This window comes from Pteropus vampyrus, unplaced genomic scaffold (genome assembly GCF_000151845.1).
Source record: "Pteropus vampyrus isolate Shadow unplaced genomic scaffold, Pvam_2.0 Scaffold383, whole genome shotgun sequence".
Taxonomy (NCBI): domain Eukaryota; kingdom Metazoa; phylum Chordata; class Mammalia; order Chiroptera; family Pteropodidae; genus Pteropus; species Pteropus vampyrus.
In genome coordinates, this window is record NW_011889164.1 from 280419 (window position 1) to 289892 (window position 9474).

Here is a 9474-nt window from a genome sequence, read left to right on the forward strand (position 1 = left end):
AGGATTAAATAAGAAAACAGATTGACCAGCCTAGTGACTAACATGTCTATGTAATATTAATTTCCACCCCCAGCCAATGACTTGCGCACGATACACTCAACGAGTGAAGAAGACAGTGACGGCTGTGATGATGACCGCAGTGGATGCTGGATTATGCTGCCCAGCTCCCCTGTCCAGGACTGAACCCCTTAGCCCCCAGCCGTGGGAGGGCTAATGACCTGGGGTGGTAGATGGTGGGAAGGAGTGCCCTGGAGATGCAATGTATCTGGCATTTGAGAACTAAAGAGCCATTATTATAAGGACTATGGAATTGAATAGCGATTGCTGGGGGCTGGGATGCTTTACAGAAAGCAAAAGCTGAAAGTGATTAATCACCAGTTAAAAGCTAAGTATGAAACCCAGAGGGCCTCCTTGGCAGAGGCTCTCATCCCCTGTAGCTAGGGGACAGAGAAAGCTGAGACCAGGGCTACAAAATAATTTGAAGAGTAATCGAACTCCAGAGAAGGTTGAATTCTCAATCTAGGCATGTTTTCTATGCTGAGGTCAGTGCCTTGGCTGAGAAGGATTGGAATCTGAGATTTCGGGCAGACACATCTAGGTCAATGCATTTGAAAATCTTGAGCCCCTGGTTCCTTTGAAAGATCTGGTCTGCTTTTCCAGGTAAACACTAGTAATTTTGCCTGAAGATCATGCAGAGACATTTACCTGGCAAGGAAACATGTGTCCCTAATGAGGATATACCACACTTTTCCTACTGGCCATTACGCTAATAACTAGGTTTAGGCTATGACATAACCCAGCTGGGTAAATTGTGACCTAAACCTGATTATTAGCACAATGGTCGGTAGGAGAGAGGATGCATGACCTCTCTAAGGAACTTCAGGAAATAGCCACCATGTACCCCGAGCCAGGAAAGAACAGATGGTCCTCGATTCTAAATGTGCTAGATGGAGATGGGTGTGGTGAGAAGACATGGAGCAAAGTTAGATGAGGAGACATAATATAGGAACATTTTCCCATCACATGGATTTGATAGCCTGGCAAGGAACTTCGAAGACGATGCCGCAACCATGATGCTTGGGTAGCTCTTGGAAGCTCAACCAGATAGAAGCCCGACCTGCAGCTGCTCTACCAGATGTAGAATATCTGTTGGAGGATATCAGCATAGCCTCAGAGATATGATATGTGGCCTTGATCTTGCAAATGCATTCTTTTCCATCACTATTTGAAAGAACTAAAAACATTTTCCATTTATGTAGAACAGGTAATAATACACATTAATGGACTTGCTCCAAGGCTGTTAATTCTCCAACCCTCTGTCATATTATGGTCCAAAGGCAAATAGATTGTCTAGACATCCCATCCCAAATAATATGGCTCTGGTCACCTATATCAATGATAAGATGTTAATCCGATTGGGTGAGTAAAAAGTAATGTGTACATTGGAAGCCTTTGTAAGTCACATGCATTCCAGAGGTGGGGACATAAGTCTTTCAGTGACTCTGGAGCCCCACCAAATCTGTGAAGTTTTTGGAGAGTCAATGGTCTGGGCATGCTGGGACATCTCCTCAAACATCAAGAACAAATTATTGCATATCATACCTCCCACTACTACAAAGAAGGGAATGCAATTCCTGATTGCCTTTTTGGGGTTCTAAACACAGCATATTCCACACTTGAGAATATTGCTTCAACCCATATCCTAGAAAACATAATATGTTGCCAGCTTTGAGTGGGGACCACTCCAAAAAAGAACTCTGTAGCAAGCAGCCATGTCACCTGGGCCAAATGACCAGGAAGACCTCGTTGTGTAGAGGTATCTGTGATGGAAAACAATGCTGTGTTTGGTTTATGGTGATCCCCAAGAAAAGAATCACAATCTGGAGCCCTAGGTTTCCAAAGCACAGCCATGCCATCTGCAGCAGACAATAATTCATCATTTAAAATGAGCTGACCGTGACCATAGAACATTAAGAGGCAATGTGATCAGGACTGGCCATTATTAGCTAGATTTTGTCAAACCCGTAAGGTCATAAGCAGCAGCAACCCATCGCAAAGTGGAAGGGGTGCATTTAGGATATGCCGTGCAAATCCGAGAGCCCAGGGAAGGGCGTGAGTTGGTGGCCCGGCCTCCTGGGTAACCCACCACTCTTGCGCTCATGTCCTTCCTTTGCTCACTCTGATGGCCATTGTGGGAAGGGTCCCTCACAATCAGCTGACAGAGGAAGAAAAAGGCTGAACGATTCACAGATGTGTAGGCTCGGTATACACTGCAAGCCAAAAAAACTGAACTACGACCCCATTGCAGGTGGCCCTGAAGGTCAGAGGTGAGGGGACTCCTCCCACTGGGCAGAGCTTAGGGCAGTCCACCTGGTCACTCACTCGGGGTAAACGTGGACTCCTGGGCAGTGGCAAATGTCTCGGCTTATTCGTCCGGGGCTGTAAGAAGAAAACTTGAAGATTGGGGCCCAGTAGGTCTAGGAAACAGGCACGAGGACAGACCTGTGGGAACAGACATGACATGTGAAGATCTTTATATCACATGTTCAATGCCCCTCAGTGAACATCTACCACAGAGAAGGCATTACACAGCCAAGGTGACAGAATGATTTGGCCAGTTAACCGGTGACTTTGGCCACCACCTCCCACCTCCCCCAGGGCTGGAACAATGAGTGCATGAAGGAATAGCTGTGGTGGCAGGGACGAAGGCTATGCACGGGCCTCGCGGCATGAACTTGAACTCACCAGGCTTGCTACCACTGCACTGCTGCCAATTGCCCATCGCTAGGAAGAGAGAGATGCTAAAGACCTGGTACAGTCACATTCCCAAGTTGATCAAACACTCACGAGTGGCAGTGGACAGCCTCGGCCTCGTTTCCCTGCTGAAAGGAGCCGCGATTCATCCTGGCCATCACGGCACGTGGTCTGGATGGAACCTCACCTGTCCTGCGCGTGGCAACCACCATGCGGCTGGGCGCCTTTCTGTTGTTAGCCATTTGTGTGCAGAGAACTTCTATTGAACTTATTAACTTCTATTAACTTCTACTGAACATGAGCTAGATGCCAGGCTCTGTGACAGCTACTGAAGATGCACACACAGGCGAGGCCCTGCCTCAGCCGCTCAACAGCTCCTGTGAGTTTCTTTTCTTGGACGACGGAACTGGCAGCATTAAAACCTTTTCACAGGTTAACTAAGCAAATGGTGAGTTGAAGTGGCTTCATAATTTAGCGGCTAATTTGGGAATCAGAATCGTTTATTTCCTTTGACTTAAAAGAAACCGTTTTCGCCCCATGTTGATTAGATAAACAAGTCTGAGCATTGGGGGGCATCTTAAAGGGTACTTAATGATTGAAAAGCAAAAAATAAAATGGAATGAAATAAAGTTTGATTTCAGCTTTCTACCTTGAGGTCGCCTTCCTCTCCTGGATGAGTCCTATCTAGGATGGGAAGTTCTGGGTCTCTGTGCAGCAGCCAGAGTCCTTCTCTGTCACGCATCTCCCATCTCCTCCACTGGCCCCTGCAAAGCCACAAAGTCCAGACAGTTTACTGGAGGAATCAGGTGACATTCTGTGACAGCCTCGAGAATCCCTCTCCTCTCTGAAACGGGCGCATGGACGAACACGTCCTTCTGCTCAGCCCTCCGACCCATAGCGGCCCCTTATTTCTACCTCCATATTGTTATAACTGCCCACCCTGATTCCCACTAGAATCTGAGCTTGTAGCCAGGAATGATGAATGACAGCGGCCACGATAGGACAGGACAGCAATGAGCTGCATCTGTCCTCGTCACTCCCCGGGCCCCACACATCCACACTTGCCAAGGGACAGGCCCATTTAATCACATTGGAGAAACCAAGTCACCGTAGGAAACTGCTCCAGAAGGGTTACAGTCATCCCAGGAAAGCAGACTGAGCAAGGAGAGGACAAGGCGGACCTGGGGAAATGCCAAGATCAAGGGGCAGAAGGAGCAACGCTGGTGGCGCTGAACTTCGTACACGGCAACAAATCGATGTGAAGGGTGGTGACTCTGGGGGTTCATCTTAAAGCTCTGTGTGCACGGCAAATGTCTGCTGTTATGAACGGTTGCATGCAGTCGAGGCAATGCGCAGGTAGCCGCGGGTCAGGAAATACAGAAAAGTTTCGTAAACCTTTTTATTCATGTAATAAATGCAAATTTATTATGGATAAATGGATATCCCATGGATCTCCTTGGGGACCCCAGGGAGAACTGGCTTTGCAAAAGAGCGAGAGGCAGCTGGAGAAGGGGGAGAAGATGCCAAGAAAGTGGTACCCTGGAGCCCAAAAGACGAGACTTTTTGGAGGGAGGAAATACACAATTCCACATGCTAAAGGTTAAAAGGTCAGATAAGGTAAGGACTAAAAAGGGGTCTTATTGCTGACCTCCGGGAGCATGCGTTAGTGCTGGGACAGACTCCAGCCTGCAGGAGTTCAACGAGTGGAGACAGTGAGCTCAGCCAGCTCTTGCAAAAGGTTCAGGAAGTGTGAGCAGCGGGGACTGGGCTCCTAGCTCCACAGGAATAAGCAGTATGAGAGAACTCATGTTTACTGAGCTCCTCCTGTCACCCCATATACACGTGTGCATCACATAAATTCCCATCTTTCATTTTCACGCAGTGAAAGTGTGTTCGTTTTGCTAACAGATAACAAGAAGCTCAAAGAAGTTAAGTAACTTACTAGTAAGCGAGATTCAGAACCCAAGTCTGTCTTCAAAGTTTTTCTTTCCACGACAGGTTGCCACGGGTCAAGAAATATAGAAAAGTTTTGTGAAACTAGACAGTCACATGTCTGGGACAGTCCAGGGAAGGTTGACTGGTTATTTTAAGAAAGGGGTAGGGCATAGGCACGTTTATAGGGGCAAGGAATAAAGCTCCCTAATCCCAATAGCAAGCGCCCCCTCTCTGCCACCTCTTACTTCACCCGCTCACTCTCTTTCATACAGGACTCCACGGGTCCTCTCGCCGGCCCCTCCCCAGCACCCGGATCTGAGAAGACAGAGGGTGGGGGAGAGAGCGGGGTACCGGGCATCAGCACGACCTCAGCCAGCCGGAGTTCCACATGCTCTGTCTGCGGGCAGGTAAAGTTCCGAGAAGCATGATATTTCCCACTGCACATCATGAACGACGTTGGCTGAGGACTCCGGGTCGAGCCTGGCCACACTGGCTCCAGCCGATTTCCACAGTGCTGTTCTCGTCCCCTTCCCCACAATCTGTGTGGCATCAACATTATGTGACTTTGGTCACCTCTGGCCACCTAGGTTCCAGGAGCATGGTGGGGCCCCACAGCATCCATGGATACCCTGCTATTCTCAAAAAAGAAATTTTTCAACAAAAGAAAAACGATCTAGCCCGTTCCTCTGCTGAATGATGATATATTCTGTGAGTATTGCCACATTTGACTATTTACCCCAGTCCTTTATTCTATTACAGCCTTCATCCCCATTACAGATGGTAGACTTGGCCAAGATAATAATCCCACATGCCAGCCGAGAAAGCGAAATGCAGGGCAGTGGGGAAACACCTCAAAACCCCAATGAGGACTGGCCAAACACTGCAGCGGGGGGTTATTTCCCCCTGACCCCAAATCCAGTGCTATTTCCTTCAGCCTTCAAACCTGAATTCGCATAAACTTTTCTGGGGTTGTGGGAGTTTTGGGGAAGCATGTGAGGGGACAGGGGAGGGGAATGCACACTGAGCATTGGATTTGGTACCGGCACTGTGCTAGCTGCTTTACAGAAATGAGTTCGTTTAAGTCTCATATACCTAGCCTGAATTAGGGAAAACTGACCACTTTAAGTAAGTATAAATGATCATTTTGCAAAAAGGAAAACCATACTTAGTAAAGTGAAGTGATTTATCGAAGCTCAGAAACTAAGGTGATAGTAGGGAGGGCCAGGCCTGGAACCAGAGTTACCTGTCCGGGAGGCCAGGCCCACTGCTGGGAACTGGACAGTGTGGGTCGGCCCCCACCTCAGTGCATTCTGGGTAGATGTCGATCTGCAAAGTGTGCATCCTCCCTGCCCTTCTAGACCCTGCAAGGCAATTGAGACTTCAAAGAGACCGTGGATTTGAACGCCATTTGACTTCAGAAGTGCACTACACACCTGCTCCTTGTTACCTCACAAGTGAGATGAGACAGAGGATGAGGCCACTTCTGTCTTCAGTGATGCTATTGCTTAATCACTTGATGTCCATTGCTGACCACTAACCTAAAGCTCTGAGGTCCCCTCCCTTTGATTCACCCAGCAAAGGTGGAAGACGTACCATCGCCTTCCTCATGGCACTGTTCATTCGGACAGTTTTCACTGGTCATTGATTCATCTTGCTGGGAAATCAATGAAGGACACAGCAACCTCTGCTCATTCAGAATCTGAAGGTTACCTGGATGGCGTATGTATCGGAGGCAAGCGCCAGACGCTGGGGCCTGGGAGAGCTGCGTCTTGCCTCTTACCAGCTGTGTGGTCCTAGGCAAATCGGTAAACTTCCATGGGCCTCCGTTCCTCAGCTCTTAGAGGGAGATCTCGGGGTAACTGTGCTTCTTTCCCTCCTTTATTGCAGAGAAGACAAAATGACAGCATATACTGAGGCATAGCACTACCTTGTTCCAAATCTGGTTTTTAATCCCAAGTGCCTCTCTTACTAGCTGTGTGACCTTGGGTAAATTCCTTAATGATTCTGATCATAGGCTTTTCTCTGGGAAAAATGGCAAGGACTGTTGTGAGAATTATGCAGCCTATTTCAGCACCAGGCGGGTCCATCGTGGCCTTCTTTCAAGGTGGTTCATTACGAAAGGACAAAAACGTCCTTTGCAAATGGCAGTTTCACCTCTCCAGAGTCTTCAGCCTAGACTGTGATTGCATTGCAGTCATTAATTTTATTATGAACCCTAATTTCTCCAGCAAAAAATGTCTCAAACCAGTCATAAGCGAAGTGACTTTCTCTGACCAACAAGCAGGTGGCTGCCCCATTTCCATCCTCAGATGGAAATGACCTCCTCCTGCCCAGGGAGGGGGTGGGGGAGGGGAGAGTTGGAGAGGCCTGATGTCACATAGCCCTACATAAAGGCCCCCTTTAGGCTCCTGCAGGTGGATTGGAAGCCACTGGAGGAATGAGTTAGGTCCTGGCTGTGGGATTTTTTTTTTAAAGACAGACACAGACACAGCTGTTGAGCAAAATGCAGCCTCCACAGAAAAGCCCGAGCCTCAGACCCTTGAAGCAGAGAAAGAGCTTAGGTGAAGTTCTCGGTAGCTGTCTGGGTTACCAGATAAGAGAGGGGAAAGGATACAGATTTTCCTTGCTGTTTACTTACTCTTTTGTACTTGAAATATTCACAGCAACCAGACAAGAGGAAGTGGCTGGAATTCTGGCAAAGTTCCCAAACAAGATCCCCATTAGACTCCATTGTACTTTTGAAAAGGGACATACTACTTTGTTCCTTAAAAAAACAAACAAAACAAAACAAAACAACAATAACAACAGCAAAAACAGAAGAACAAAAACTCCACTATGTCTTCTTGCTCTGAGTCTAAGATGCTGAGAGTTCTGACTCACATTCTTGGGGGATGAAATTCTCGACAGGTGGTAGTAGAGCGCTACTCCAGAGAGAAGTTCCTGCCCCCGCTGGACAAGACCAAGTTCCTGGTCCAGCAGGAGCTGACCCTGACGCAGTTCCTCAGTGTCATTGGTAGGTGACAAGGTGCATCTGAGGGTCTGTGCTGTGCAGCCCCGAGCTTTTTGTTTGTTGTGTTAGTTTGTTTGGTTTTGAGGACAGGGGTGTTCCAGGAGAAGAGAGGTTTCTCTGTGACTCATCTTTTAGACTCTCTAGTGCCCAGAAAAGATGCTCTGAGAATTTATCTATTTTAAACAGGTGGGTGAATCCTTCAGATAAATCTAAAGAGAATAAGAGCTGCCAACATTTCTAAGAATTTTCTAAAGTAGTCTTGGCTCCGAAACTAGTCCAGGAGATCCTTGCTTCCTGAGAGAGTGGAAGACCCAGTCAGCTTTTTCCCAGTAGAAACCCTGCACCTTTATAGAGGGGGTTCACCTGGGGACTGGGGACCTTCAAAAGACAAATGCTCCCTGCACTGCTCAGACTCTGAGACGAGAGGAAGGGGTCCCCCAAAAACATTCCTCCCTCGGGTTAGCTACTTTAAATCTTAAGAGGGTTAAATGGTGTCACCCGACCAGTGGATTTGACACAGATGTTTTGGGAGTGACGTGAACACAGGTCATTGGATACTCCTTCACAGAGCTGACATGTGGGGAGGGGCCGGCCCTTCGAAGCCGGATAACTGCTGCAGCTTGTTTCTTTAAGAATTCATTATGAATAAGTTTGTCTCTGTTTGATTTGTTTTAATAAGAGCATTTTGACTCTGCTCCTCAGGAAGGCTTAGGTCAATCCAGCGTGAATGCAGGTGACTGAGGGGGAGAGTCCAGATTAGACCCCACAACTCAATGCACCATTAGGTGACCCTCCCCCCAACGACCTTTGGAGTTCTGAGCCATTCTTTTTCCCCTTCCCCGTCCCGGGACCTACTATTTCTCCACCACCCCAGACCACATCGCCACCCCACATTTGATGTTCATGGTGTTTATCAAGAACCAACTATGTTCTGAGTGCTCTCTGGGCTCTGTGTCTACGGCAGTGAACAGAACAGACACAATTCCTCTCCCGCCCCCCCACCCAGGGTGATGCCACAACCCTCATTGAAAGAGAGCCTGGCGCAGTCAGGAGATGGAGGTGCAGACTTGGGGAGCACAGCTTCCCTCAGGGCCAGCAGCATCACCCTCGCTCCCAGCTCTGCCCACTCCCACTGCAAACAGTTCTTCATTACCCAAAGGCAGCCATGCACTTGTCAGAGCTAAACCCTTTGGGTTATTCTGGGAGAGATTACCTGGCTGTAAAAGTAACCAGGCTCCAGCATTCTGTCTGCCACTGCCACACGGACCTAGCTCCCCTGAATGATCGAAGCTCTGAGGCTGGAGTGGGCCAGCTGCCCCTGCCTCCCCAGGTGGAGCAAATGGACGTGTGCTTCAGGTGAAACCAAGCCTTTACCTGTGTATTACCTCATCGTGCTGTCCTCCACTCCAGGATGAATCGGGACTCTGATTGACTTTGACATGTAAAGCATGTCCAGTTGAACTCTGCTGCTTTGCTGTCTTCCCCACGTAGGGGAAAGGAGGGCAGACGGAGGAAGGGCACGCTGGGAGGCAGAGAGCCCTTTCAAGGTCATTCCGAGGCTTTTGAACATGAGATGCTGGAAGAGACTGGAATCCCCTTTGTATTTCTAGGGAAATATTGACCTTTGATTTCAGATCAAATAGGGCTTACTCGCTTGGCATTTAGTGTCGGTATGTCTCCTGGTGGACAGGAAGGCCACCCCTTTTGGTCCAAAGAAGAAATAGGGAGCAGTTTAGTCTTCTTGAGCGTCACAATCCTGCAGATTCCTGGGCTGC